Raw genomic sequence first — 15,582 nt, 5'->3', positions numbered from 1 at the left:
TTTGAAGAAAAACAAAGACATTTTTCCCTATAATAAGACATCACTTACATAAGGGGATACATATTTTGAATTGAGTTTAGTCTAATCTCAAAACACTATGCATTTTTCAGTCCAGAAATACTCATCATTATACTAAATCATAGAGAAGACAAAACAATCTGTTAAAAGCAAGATAAATAAGAACCCTCTCAATATGTACTTCAAGTCCTGTGTAGTGGAAGGTAAATTGAGTTCCACATGTATCCTGGGCCAACAATTAACCCATTGTGAACACCCCACAAGAGTGTTATAAAGATGACATTTTTAGATCAAGATTCATGATTACTATGATCAAGATCAGATGATTTACAAATAAACAGTAATCATTGTAAGATATACACAAGCTACTCAGCTCACAATTAGGCAAGTTAACATGAACAAAGTATTTTAACCATGTGCTGCATCTAATTTAGCCTTTAGAATAGGTATATATGGTATATGTATATACTGTGTATAGGGGTATAGGACAAACCTGAACATCTATGCAATGGTTTTTGGGGAAAGTCCAAGTGGCAGTGAGGGGTACATCTGTTACTTGATTGGTCAATTTCACTGTCAACTCAAGAGAGCTGCACTTTGATTGGAGAAGTCACAAGAAGAAAGATCCAGAGTGCGGCTGATTACAACAGAACCAGAGCTTGCAGGAATGCAAGAACCTACTCACAATGTTAAAGTATCATCACACAGAAAGTCAAGTACAGAGTGAGTTTTTATTTTCAAAATGTGCCAAGCATTTGGGGAGGCCTAGCCTATGCTGAAAAGCACAAGCAATCTTAAATAAGGCCAGAAATGAAGGCCTGGTAACAGAAATATATATATATATATATATATAAATATATTGTAATATACTATATACAGTATAATAAATGTTTTAGTAAAGTCTAAAGTACTCTACATTAAGCTGACTATTAGATATAAGTATGGTGCAAAGGATCAGTTAAACATTGTACAAGTGTGGGACCTCTTATCCAGACCTGAGGTTTCGCGTAAGGGATCTTTCCATAATTTGGATCTCCACAATTTAATCCGCTAAAAATCATTTAAATATTGAATAAACCCAATGGGGTTGTTTTTCCTCCAATAAAGATTAATTATATCTTAGTTAGGATCAAGTACAAGGTACTGTTTTATTATTACAAAGAAAAAGAAAAAATTAGAATTATTTGCTTATAATTGAGTCTATGGGAGATGGCCTTTCCGTAATTCAGAACTTTCTGGATAACGGGTTTCCGGATAAGGGATCCCATTTCTATATTATGTGCCTGTGAATTGCAAGCAATAATGTATGCTACAAACTTTAGCCAGCCTGCATCAATGTCATGACATGATATAGGGTTTGATTATGACATCCTGTGGCTAGCAGCGGGCCTGGGGATGGGGGCGCCCAAGGCAAATGCCCCCTCCCGCTCCTCTCACTACACAAGGTGGTGCGCATGCGTGCACACAGTCTCAATCATCCCTTGCAAGCTCGCTCACACCAAATCCCAGTTTCATATGGGGGGACTGGAAAAGACTAGAGGCAGGCAGGCAAAGAGGTACATGCCCCCTGCCCCCCACTGTTGCACCTAAGAAATGTGCCTCTCCTGCCTACCCTAGTTCTGGACCAGTTCATTGCTTTAAAAGGGAAACTATGGTGAAAATTAACAGAAATCAGGAATTCTATGCTATTTCTAAAATAATCAAGTTACTCTCCATTCCGCGTTAGAAATTTGGCTCTCTCAAAGCAGAAGTCTGAGTGGCAGTTGAGTTAGATACTTTAGTACTGTTGGTTATATTAACCACCTATTTATTACAAACAATTATATATGTATATAGATTTCTTGCGTTAGCTGGTTTGCATTAATACAATATAAATAAATATTATAAAGTTCAATATGAATACCATTATATCATCACTTTGCCTTGCTTTAACTCAAACAGGAGTCATCCTCTCTCAAAGCGTAAGTTATTTAAATCCTCTGATGATTTTCATTATAACATATCTAGTTTGATTTTTTTATATTAACAGAGAGAAAGAAACTGAATTTAAAGGAGACTGATTCACAATATTATAATAATCATATAATATCTAAACATAAAATGTTGTCTAATTATAGAGGAAGCAGATCACTCCTTTTAAAAAGCACCAATGTGAGAGAATTGTGCAAAAATGCACCTATTAATGCTCGGGAACCCTCGGGAACCCATGCTAATGCTATTATAACTTCATACAAGGCCCGGAAGTGAAGCAATCCAAACCATATAAATTGTAGCAGTAACTTGCACAGCTGCGTTTCTTTTGGCACCTTTTGTGAAACTGCAGTGGGTTCAATAAATTACTCCAAAGTGCCCTCTTCTGCTTTAGACTTTTGAACACCAGTGATGACTTTTACTTATATCACCCTTTTGTGCCCAGTTGTGATATCCCTTTCTGATTGCCAATCTACTTACAGACCCCCTTGGGTTTATATGGCATCCAATTGGTTCGCTTGTAGCTCACGACTCTCTGCTTTCCCACCTCTTAATTTCAGGCAGTGTTAGGAACCACTTCACATAGGTAAATTTCCAACTTTAGCAACTTTAGGTTAATTACACGACCTTTCTGTTTCCCTTCCCCTTAAACAGAGTATATAGGATGCGCATGTCAGGAGTCACTGGTATGGATCAGGTGGCTGCTCCTTTTTCTTTCCCTGTTCCCGACCTGCAGTGTCGTTCCTGGGTTCAGCAGTCCTGCCCTGTATAGTGCTCCTCCTCTGCGTCCTCTCTCACCGCTGACGCGTTTTGCCACTTCCGGCTTGCTCCTGAGCGATGGTGAAACCTCCCGAACAGCCATGAATTCCCTGGAATTAGAGGGAATAAACTGCATATTGGGTTTTGTTATTATAAACGTGTATTTAGAAACAATCTGCGTCCAAATGTTGCACTTTACATGGCACTAAATGACCCTTTATGTGTAGCTCTTCATATTCAGCTAATTTAACTACAACAGTTCAACTGCAAGAGTGTATTTTCAGTTCACCGTTGCTACTGCAACTGTTCCTGCACCTTCAGACATCATTTAAAATAAGTGGGAGTGCTCTTACAGTACATCAGGCAAAATTTTGTTAAAATAATCTATTTTGTTTTGTTTTGTTTTATTAGGCCCATGAGTCTAGCATTTACTCCAACTCAGGCCTGTTGCTAGGATGATTACACTACAGTATCATGTACCATAGACCAAGAGACTCCCCCTTTCTTACCGTGGCAAAGCTTTTCATTAGTCACGGACCTAAATAAGCTTTGGTACAGCCAACTGCCTTTAGAAGTCACTTAAAGGAACAGTAACACTAAAAAATAAAAGAGTTTTATAATAATAAAAATTTAATGCACTGTTGCCCTGCACTGGCAAAATTGGTGTGTTTGCTACAGTAACTCTACTATAATTTATATGATAAGCTGCTGTGTAGCCATGGGGGCAGCCATTCAAGCTGGAAAAAAGGAGAAAAGGCACAGGTTACATAGCAGATAACAGATAAGTTCTGTAGAATACAATAGTGTTTTATCTGTTATCTGCTATGTGCCTGTGCCTTTTCTCCTTTGAATGGCTGCCTCCATGGCTACATAGCAGCTTATTTATATAAATTATAATAGACTTTCTGAAGTAAACACACAACTTTTACCAGTGCAGGGCAGCAGCACATTATATTTTAGTTACTTTTATACACTTTCATTTTTTGGTATTACTGTTCCTTTAATTACAGTGTATTGCAATAGAGTCCACCTATTATCAAGTAGTGTCCCATATCTGCTAAAATATATAGCTTTATCTGTTGTTGCAAACCTGTGCCTTTTTGCCCTATTCACCTTGAATGGCTGCCCCCATGGCTTCACAGCAGCTTATTTATAGAATCTATAGTAGAATTTTTTGAGCACACACTTAATATTGAACTGAGCAGGGAAACAATGCAGTATATTTAAATCTACTTAAGCAATTTAATTTTCTGATGTTCCAGTTCTTTTCATTTTAGCACTTTTCTGTAATTATGGCATCTTATCTCAGGTGAGGGGCCACTCCCTGTTCGTCCCACATTTGGTTTTTGGGTTGAGGGAAGTAACTACAATTTAAGGTATCTTTTTATGGTGAGGTATGATTCTTTATGGGGGTAATGAAATTAGTCCTTTTTTAATTTTGGTGTAAAGATTTCTTTGGTCATCCTACAGATGTTACCTGACACTGTGGGCTATATCTCAATGATCAATTTGTCATTGTAACTTGTTATACTGTGTGCTTGCTTTGGCTTTTTTTTTACTTTTTACTTTTTATCACGTGGTGCTCCGCATTTTCTGAGGATTCCTTGCTTTGTTTATGCCTGACTTGTACACTGCCCCTCATTTGGAATGATATATGCATGTGTTACAAGTTTACTTCTGAAGGCCTGAACGCTGTACATATCAACAAATGTTTCTGTGTTTCAGCTCTGCACAAACTTCCTTTGTGTTACATTGTACCTATTAGCACATACAGCACATATATTATGACTTTATGGGGGACTAACAGTCATTTTATTTAGATGCTGAAGGTTAGTGTTCAGTGTGTAGCAGGGTTATTTGAGGCAGACATTGCTTCATGGTGAGTCAGAGCTGTGTCCTTAACTTGGCCAATACACAGAATAAAGCCCCACACCCACAAATAAATAGAGAAATGTATGGGGAGCAACATCCTTGTGAACTGCTTAACCAACACTGATCAGCGAAGCTAGGACAACATTTTAGATTAGCAGTTCCAAACTAGAGTGTCTGAAATGGGGATAGCAGGACATGAATAGGGGTCACGTTTGAGCTGAATGTCAGTTTGCTATCCTAGACATTCCTGGAAGCCTGACTAGACTAAATGGCCAAATTATTTTTTTAACTATTCTAGCCCAAAAGCCTGTTAGAGAGTGTGGAGTGGAGATTAAGGTGATTTTTTTGCTTTGATACTTCATTTAACAATAAAATCATATTAGTGAATATTTCCTATTCTACATGGAAGGTGAATACCTGCAGTTCCTAATATAATAATGCCTGCACTGTATACAGTTACAACAGGGGGTGCTGCTATCCCCATTATAATACACGGTGAGGACAATGAGTAATGGTATCCTTGACGTTACTGTGATATAAATTGGTAAATAAATAGCACCCGGCACATGATAAGGACAATGACACATGGGGAGATTAGTCACAGCAATTTAGACTCCCCAGGCTAATATTCAGTTGCCGCAAAAGATTGCATGCAAATTTGTGCCTCTGCAATTAGTTGGTATGACTCTTTAAAATGTTGTGGCGACTATTCGCCCCGTCTGTCTTCTCCCTAAAGGGACAGCAATAAGCATTATTATCTAAAGAAAAGTTTACAGTGAGAGCAATGGGCATTGTTATGGTAATCTCTTTACATTATACAACTGCAATAGGTGATATTCTCCAATGAACTTCATACAGTTAGCACACTGCTTAATTAAATAGCATCCTCAGAACATAACAAAGTGAGTACAAGAGGACATTGCATCCTAAGCATTTTATGCAATTCAACGGTCAAGCAGCAGCCAGCAATTAGAGGAGTGGCTTCTGGAATAACAAATCATGACAGTGGCCAGTGGTACTTCAAGCACCTTTACACTAAGGAAATAGGGGTATTGGCACCCCAAGGATATCTTAAATGGAGAGGTTCTTGCCCCCTCAACCACATTGTACAGTGAGAGGCACTTCTGTACTGGCATCCCAACCAAATAATGTAGTGAGAGGCTATGGTAACTGACATACAATGACCTTTGGGGGTCTGGCACCCCACCTTGTCCCAAAAAAAGGAGGTAATCTGTCCAGCAGGCACTAAAGTGGAAGCTAGAGGCCAAGCATTATGAATCAGGCAGGGGAGAAAGACATGCATAGTGAGGAATTCATTTCACAGACTCTATAATGGAGATGACTACCAAAATCCATCCAGGGTGTAGCTTATTAGACAAGGATGGGGAGTGCAGGATAGAGCTCAATAAAGTTATTTAATGATCTGGTTGTCAATTATGCATTAATTTGTACAGAGTTGTAGCTAGTTGCCCAACAATTCTGGGGTATAGGTCAACAACCATACATATGCATAGAGTGCTCATAACTTTCTGCATTGTATCCTTCTTAAGAATTTATTATCTTTCAACATCCTAGACAGCATCAGCTGTTAAGGGTGTGCATTGCAGTTTGACAACAAATAGAGGACACTGGGTCCTCCTATTTATCATCCATTTTTTTTAAATGTGTTAATCTTTAGTTGCAGATGTCAAAGACATCACAGTGACCTTTGACAAGGATCAAAAGAGATGGAGGATGGGAAGAGCTACGTAGTGGAAAAGAGAAGGCTGGGCTAAAATTTGCACAATTTTCACAAGTAGATACAAGTGGACAGAGAAAACCTTATAAAAGATACTCAGTAAAAGATAATTTGTGTCTGGGGATAGAAAATACTATTTATCATTATTGTCTTGAGATTTCTCTAGATCGCAAGATGTATAATTACAGAAAGGGAAAGCTATGTTTGGCTTTGCAGGCATTTGTTCAGTAAGGCCTCGGGCCCAGATTGTGTGTCAATTTATGTCTTGCTCATAAAATGTCCCAGTCTGACCACACCTTATTAAATGTGTATAAATCAATGTGATGAAGAGCAGAAATATATGGGGCTCTTTTACTAATATGGGGACTGAATACTTTCACAAAGAGAATATTCTTTGTTTCCTTAATTTTGTTTTTCTAACATAAAACCATTTGACATAAAAAATTTATTTTATTTGTCACTGTTTTAAAGGAATATATAGCATTTCATAAAATGTCAGTGTAGGATTTGTTATTCCTTTAGCTGAGAGAATTGATCAAAGGTGTGAATAGTCGTGCAAGGCCCTGTATATTATCATTTAAATGACTTGGCTCTGAGCTTTCATATTGAGAAATATGTGAGTGTAAAAGCAAAGAGGCATGTTTATAAAAGTGTGTAAAAAAATCTTTGTAATACAGCAAAGATCACCATTTTGACAGCACAGAATGCAACATAAAATCCATGAGAATTTATAAAGTTGTTTAATGATTTTATATGCATGTGTAGCCTCATGTAGAGGTCTGGACTAAAGAAAAACAAGTAAAGAATGCCATTCAGTTAATGTTTTTAGTCATTTCAAGCAGTTTTTTTTTTTTGCCTGAACTTTAGCGATGTAGCGAACTGTTCGGCGGCGAACTAATTCACGCGAACATCGGGTGTTCGCAAGTCCGCAAATTCGCGAACTTTTGGCGATGTTCGGCATTTTTGGTTCGCCGCGTTTTTTTTTTGCACCGCGTTTTTTTGCCTCAGTTTTTTCCGCCGCGTTTTTTCGCTTCGGTTTTTCGCCTTTGCGTATACATAGGAATAGCTTGCGGGTTTTTTTGGGTGTTATTTTTTTGCGGTTTTTTTTGGTGTTTTTTTTACAAAGTATTTTTCAGAGAAATTTTTGCCCTTGATCCCCCTCCTGCATGCCACTGTCCAGGTCGTGGCACCCTTTAAGCAACTTTAAAATCAGTTTTCTGGCCAGAAATGGCTTTTCTAGGTTTTAAAGTTCACCTTCCCATTGAAGTCTATGGGGTTCGCAAAGTTCGCGAATATTCGTGAGTTTTGGCGAAAGTCCGCGAACGGGTTCGCGAACATTTTTGGCGATGTTCGCTACATCCCTACTGAACTTGTCTTATTGGTTTCAAAAAGGTTACACCAGACATGGAGTGGTATAAAGCACCAGGCATTGATCTGGCACAAAAACCTCATTATTATAAATATATTGACCTGTTGTAATGGAGTTGTGGGAACAGAGCCCAAGACATTCTGCATGAACAGAAGTTCACTACAAGTCCTAGTGTAGTTCCCCAATGAAGGTTGGGTTTCCAAAAGACTTTAAACACTATTGACAATAAATCTAGACTCAATAAAGCTAAAGGTAAGCAAGCTTACTATTTTAAGTGTGCTTGTTTGTTTATCTTGTCCATTGAAAAAAAGTTCTATTTACCTTTTTTAATATCTTACGCTACTTTACCAAAACCCATTAGTGTTTATCTAAGGGCTCTGCCAGATGGGACACTTTTGATTCACTAAAGTCCAAAAAAACGAGTGATATTTATAGCATGCGTTAAAAATATTATCACTTCTTATATTTAGAGAATTAACGATCGATTCACTAAAAGGACACTTGCCTGAATTAAGAAGCAATGTTATTGTCATTATTTATCAGGCGATGACATATTTTTAAGCGTTATTTTAAACATGAAATATATTTATGCGTTATTTTGTAGCACGCAATATTAGGGCACTCTATTATGCACGTAACCGTTACTTTCTGAAAACTACTGTTCTGAAAATTACCTTTTAGGATGCATCACTATAAGGCGAACAAATCCGACTGTAAACTCCATCTTGTCACCACAGACAATCACCAGCTACAATTTTGTTTAGTAACGCCTACTACTGGGAGGTGTTAAGTTTCACACTTATTATCGCCACATGCTTTTAACGCTTCAAATCTTTTTGTGAATTATACGTTAGTATTATTTCTATTTGATAATTACCTCAATGCGATGGAAATAGCGATTTGCGATAATCAGGATTTTTTTGTTAATGACCTTTAGTGAACCGGCCCCTTTCTCTCCTGTGCTTATGTGCACCGGGTAGGGCACAACTCTCCCTAATTCCAGTGTACCCTCCTGCCTGTCATTTAGGTCCTAACTAAGCCCACTTTGCAATATACTGCCGTCTGTCATTCCCTGGTACACTTGTTTGCTCAGGATGTGAAAAAATAAAGGTGCAACAGCCAGCTTCAAACCTACTAAAATGAACCATGCAGCTGAACAAGATGGCGGTGCAGCCCTGGCTACAGCGCCAACTAACACAAAGTCACACTGGTAGGTCTCAGCCCAGCACAAGCCCTCAGCTAATTTGCTAGCCTTGCTGCTCCCACCAGTCTAACCCAGTCTACCCAGGAACAGCCACCTCCTGAGATGGACCCTGCAGCCTCTGTTGCCCTAGTCTAACCCTTTGAGCACACTCTGGTGGAAATAGTTCAGCTGAAAGGGACTAATTATACCTCTGTGCTTAACAAATTTGATAAGGTTAAACCTGACGTAAATATAATTAAGCAGGGCTTGCAGAATCTGCATAACAGAACTAATGAAACTGAAAAGCTTGTATCAGAGCTGGAAGATATTTCATAGCCCCTCCAGGCCAGATTGAATGACTTAGTACACAAGATAACAGCTTTAGAAGCAAGTTTGTTGAAGACTGACTCAAGACGCAGTTCTGGACACAAACCCCTTCTCCATATACTTAGGGGTGGAGCAAGCACACAGGGTCCCAGCCAGACCTCCACCTCCTAGCTCAACTACTAAATTACAAGGCCAGGGATACAATACTATGTGAAGCACACAAAGTAGGACAGATTCAAAATGAAAATCAACTTGTACTTGTCTTTTCTGACTTCAGTCAAAGTTCTCAACCAATGAATTAAATTCAGTTACCTGAAAGAGGGGCTAAGATAACTACAGCTCTTGTACTCGATGGCATTCCCAGTGCATCTGAGAGTCATAAAGGATGACAAAACTCATTTTTTTCTGCTCACCAGTGGACCCTATCTAATGGTTGGACATCACTGTGGGAATTAGGTTTTTCCACATGGGTCCTGTTACAGAAACTGTAGCCAGAGCTGCCATCAGTGGGGGACAGGGGGCATGCCAGTCATAACAGGCTTTTCACCCATGTGCCATTCCCCATGTGTTACTCACTGCCCAGTGTTGCCCTTGTGTTCATGGGGGGGGGGGCCCATATAAATAACTTGTATGGGGCCCCAAAGTTTCTGATGGTGGCCCTGACTGTAGCCATTTATGCAGACAATACATTACGATTTAAAAAAAACCTTATGTTGCTCTAGCTTTTGCCAAGTAAATAACCGGCATATGGCCTACTTGACTTAAAAATCAACTGGGTTTTTATGGTGCAATGTAGATTTAATAGTCAAGGCCTCAGCTGCTTGAATAGCCACAATTCTCTACCCTTACTGAATTTGCTACCCATATGTAATTTAAATGTAATGGAACCCCTGAGGTGAGTCTCTGTCCTGAGGATCAAAGGTATCTTTACTGCCATTTCACTAGGTATGAGCTCTGCATGCCTTGCAAAGATGAACTCCACCATTCACAGTAAAATATGTTCACTATGTGTTTGACCAAGGTGAGATTCTGTCATTTAACTAAATCTGTTTCCAGCTACCTAATCATTCAACTTCAGCATGACCTACAAACCAAGTTTGGTCGGTAACTGATAAGTAGAACATCAAGCCAAGTTGAGGACATGATTTTTGCCCCTAACGTGGCCAAACCAATATCACAATTCTATTCTATACTGAACACTCCCTTGACCTCTTAGTAAAACTGTATGTAAGGACAAGATGATCCAATATTGATAACTCCATAGGTTCTATCTAACTCCATGCAGGCTCCATGCAGGCTACCACGAAAGTAGAGCAAGCCCTGCTGACATTTCTCCTCATTTCAGTGAAATGACTTATTGCAACGGCTTGGAATCTGAACTCCCACTGTAAAACTGTGGTTAATTCCACAGTCCCTATGTAATGGCTGATTTATTTTGAAAGAGGCTGTCCTTAAAATCACCAAAATATGACCCCTCAGGTTACGAGACCACAGTGCCAGGCCCAAGGTTTAAGGTGCCCCAGGCAGAACCCGATTATCACTTCCATACTAGAAGAGCTGAAATTCCAATTACTGGTTCTTTTTTACTTGGTAACGTTTCTTATCTGAAGGTTCTTAGAGTTGGTTTAATGGCTGAACCAGTCACAGTGCTCTCTGAAACATTGGTTTTAGCGGGCACAGAACACAACAGATGGGATAAGCACATTACTTGGAAAACTCCAGACTCCAAGTCATGCAAACAGTCCTTTCCTTAGGCCAATCATAATGAAATCACAGTCTGCAAAAGGCTTCTGACAATTTCAACCATTAAATCAAACTCAATAAGGCAGCAGATAAAGAAAAAAGGAACATAATACTTTGTTTAGCCATTTGTTTATCTGGTCTGCTGAGACTTATTTCATTCCAAGTACCTTATATGGCTTTTTTAATCCTTTAACTCCATGAATATACATAGCCATCTTAAGGATAACCAGTCTTTAGTAGAACATGTGCCAACACTTCCTCCTTACTCCTCCTTTATCCCAGTGCAAGAGAGTTAATGATGTACTTGGTACCAGATACAGCTTTTAATCTGTGTGGTAACTCTTCTTTATCTGTTGGTTTAGAGAGTGCAGTTTATGGAGTTCAATTATAGGAAACATTTGACAGTGTTGTATTTACCAGGGACTGAACACAGAATATTCATGAACCATCAAGTCCTGCCTTCTGTCCCCAATTATAGCTCAATTCCAAAAAATTACTTGAAAACTGTACAGGCACGGTTCACTTGAAAATCAGTTTGGAGTAAAGAGTACTCCAAACGGTTTACAGCTTTTCTTCATTTAAAAAAAAAAAACGGAGATCAGTTGAAGAATAGCTAAGAATTAGTGATGGGCGAAATGTTTCGCCAGGCATGGATTAGCGGCGAATTTCCACGTTTCGCCATTGGCGGATTGTTTCACGAAACGGATGAAAAAATTTGGCACATGTCAAAAAATTGTCGCCGGTGTCAAAAAAGAATAGTCGCGGGCGTCAAAAGAATAGCCACGCGGAGAAATAATAGCGAATAGCGGATCTTTTGAAAGATTTCGTGAAACGGATGAAAAATTTGCTGCACGTCCAAAAATTGTCGCTGGTGTCAAAAAAGAATAGTCGCACGGCGAAAGAATAGCCAGGCGACAAAATAATAGCCGCGGGCGACAATTTTTTTTGCCGCACGACATTTTCGCCGCTGGGCCTCCTTGCAAAAATCTTTGGAAAGGTCTGGAATTTTTTAAAGAAAACGATAGGTAGAATGTATTTTCAGCACAAGCATTTTGTTCATTTTTAGCAAAGGTTTTTTAAGGTGTAAACTGTCCCCTTAATGTATTGTAAATGAGCTGAAAGCTACAGTATCAGTGCTTAGAGACATTGTGAAAGGTAAAGCTTTTGGCCTGGCAGACAGGTATACAAGAAGGATAGAGCGCAGTGGCGTAACTATAGAGGAAGCAGACCCAACAGCTGCAGGGTGGCCTAGGTCAACTTTTTACAGAGGTCCCACAAGAGGGGGGGTTGTGGGTGACTCACACTGCATGCAGAATTGGGGGTGACCCATGATTTTGAGTGTGCCGTGCATGACCTGCTATTTCATGCAGGTGGAGGGGAAAAGAGGGCCTGAACAAAACAATTTGTGTGGGGACTTGCTTGCAAAGATACAGCATGGATGGAAAGGGCTGGATGGCAGGACAAAATTTGTAATAAGGCCAACAAGTGTCTAGGGGTCATTTACATAGACCCATGGAAGAAGAGAGAGCAAAAGCACAAGCCTTAGTACAAAAATAAATTCCCCCCCAGGTCTGGCTGTGCTGCACACTTTGTGCCAGATAAAAATTCTGCAAGGTGCAGAGCACAAGTTAAGGAACAGGTCAGGGAGGCAGGACTGGACCTACATGACTCCTCCTGCCCCTCATAAATACAACAGTGCCAAGTACAGGCAGTGCTGCGTTCATTGGGGTGACTGCAGGCCTTTGTTCTCCAAAACAGAATGCAGAGATGTCCGGCAATTTCAAGCAGGAAGGCAACTTGCATAAAAAAGCGGAATGTGCCTGTTTTTTGCATCCTGCCTTCCTGTGAAATTCAATTTCAAGTGCAATAGGCATGTTTTTTAACCACAATGCAGTGTTTTTCCCAGAATTCCAGGGGTGATGCTTTTGACAAAAAGCAGTGGAAGTGCCTCCTGCCACTGCATCTGATTCACCACAACTGTACCTGTACCTTTTCAAAGTCTGCCCGGTGTCATTTCTGGTGTGGAGATTGATGCTGAGCCTTAAAGGAATCCTGGAGATTCCCCTTGGTCTGGAGGTGGCTGTAGCTCCAGGGTTTTCCTGCATCGATAGGCGCAGCAGCACTCATTTCAGAAGGGAAAGCAGAAAGACTGAGCAGCGCAAGTACCTTTAATGACCTGGTTTTGCATGCAACTGACTGGGGCACACTGCACTTGTGGACATACGTGAGCCCTGTAGTGTGCAAAGTACAAAGAAATGGCAAATTGGTCCTGTTGTTTGCACTTTGCACACTGCCTGGCAGTTCATAAATAACTATTTCTATGTTTATTCCTGCTGGATCTGGGGGTCATTTACGACTGCACACTACATTATGGAAAGTAACGTGCTCCAAATTGCACTTTGTTCACTGCACTTGTGGTCGTAAATGACCCCTAAGCTCAGTGTAAGTGTTGCCTCTCTCAGAAGTGTTTTAAAAACCAGGCAATTTCATTTCAAGTGGTTAATGAGAGCTAGCAGTGCACAAGCTATGGGTTACTAACCCCCAAACAGACTTTGACCATGTCACAGCATTATCCATGTGCTCCTTTAGAAACAATCCTTTACTGTGCATTTATTGTGCAATGTCTCCCTCTCAACAGGTTAGAACCAGAAGTGTTCTAGCTTTGTATTCATGTTTATACAATTATTGTGATATCTGGAGGGTGGAAAGGGGTTAAGTTGCGCATAATGGGTAGATATAAGATAAAATAGGTGACTCCCATTTGTGTGTTTTCTCCTACCCAAACCTAGGTGCAAACATGCGTATATCACACTTCACGTGACTAATCCAATACATCCAATGGAAAAAAAACCCAAATACAAAGTAAATGAAAGATAAAAATACCTGGAACCAGTGAAAAATAATTCAACGCCTGTGACTATATTAAAACTGCATAAATATTGTTCTGCACTGCCACCTACTGGTCATACCAGTTATTAAGCGGCATTCTAAACAGTCCTATTATTTGTGCCTGCAAATATGTCTTTATAAAAGTAGTTTAGAGAGCAAACTATTGTTATGTATAGTGAAGCACATTTTCATGATTTATACTCATACCCCTCAGTAACACTGTTATATAAGTTGTGAGTGACTTTATGGGCTTTGTCAATAAATTGATTTCCTGCAAACTTGCCACCTAATTAATGTATACAAGTCTAGAAAAACAGGCTGTTTCTGAGCAGATGTAGTCCCCAGCGCCACAGCAAAAGCCATCCTGCCTGAGCCATATATGCTGATTTTCAGCCAGACATCGGTTGATCGGCCCGTCAGCTGCCACCATACATGGGCCAATAAGTTGCTTGGAAGTCAGCAATTTTTATCGGCCCATGTATTGCCACCTTAAAGGGGTTGTTCACCTTTAAATTAATATTAAGTATGATGTAGACAGTGATGTTCTAAAGCTATTTTCAATTGGTTTTCATTTTGTATTATTTGTGGTTTTTTAGTTATTTAGCATTTTGTGTAGCAGCTCTCCAGTTTGGTGTTTCGGTGGCTATCTGTTGCTAGGGTCTTGTTTACCTTAGCAACCAGACTGTAGTTTGAATGAGAAACTTGAATATAAATAGGAGGGGTCCTAAAAAGAGCAATAAGTAATAAAAAATAACAGTAATTATAAAACTGTAAGCTCACAATAGCTACAGGGTCAGTGACCCACCCCCATTTAAAAGCTGGAATGATGCAGAAGAGGAAGGCAAATAATTACAAAAACTATATATAAAAAGAAAATAATAGAGGCCAATTGCAAAGTTGCTAGGAATTGGACATTCTATAATATATTAGAAGTTAACATAAAGGTGAACCACCTTTATGGTTACTTTTGTGCTTGAATTGCAGAGTGTATGTCCTGTGTGTTGTGCCTGGGGCTCTGTCCTTTGCTCAAAGAGCTGTAATAGTGGCATGTATAGAAACAGATATTGCACTCTATAAGTGGCTAGTGTCACACCATATGTCACACTCTGTAGCCAAGGCCATATTTATTTATCATTAGGACAGGACTTAAGCATATAGCCTTTTCTCTGCTGTACAACAACTCCTAGCAACCCTCCTTCCCAGATAGCAAAAATCATGTGGTCCAGATCTGGCCCAGACCCATCGTAAGTTCTGGGCCAGATTCGCGCAACTGACTTGGGCCGGTGTCTTTTGGCACAACGGGCCAATACTGGCATAGATCCGATTGTACTTATCCGGACCAGCACTGAGCCGGCTCCGGGCCAGATGTGGATTCCTTTATGATGATCTGGCTCAAATGTGGACCAGATCTGGTCCAGCTCTGTTCTGGTTTTGGTCCCATACCAGCCCCAGATGTGGGCCAGAAGTGTGGAATAGATGTGGGCCAGATGTGGATTCCTTTATGATGATCTGGCTCAAATGTGGACCAGATCTGGTCCAGCTCTGTTCTGGTTTTGGTCCCATACCAGCCCCAGATGTGGGCCAGAAGTGTGGAATAGATGTGGGCCAGATGTGGATTCCTTTATGATGATCTGGCTCAAATGTGGACCAGATCTGGTCCAGCTCTGTTCTGGTTTTGGTCCCATACCAGCCCCAGATGTGGGCCAGAAGTGT

This window comes from Xenopus tropicalis, chromosome 1 (assembly GCF_000004195.4).
Source record: "Xenopus tropicalis strain Nigerian chromosome 1, UCB_Xtro_10.0, whole genome shotgun sequence".
Classification (NCBI taxonomy): domain Eukaryota; kingdom Metazoa; phylum Chordata; class Amphibia; order Anura; family Pipidae; genus Xenopus; species Xenopus tropicalis.
This window is presented reverse-complemented; position numbering follows the sequence as displayed.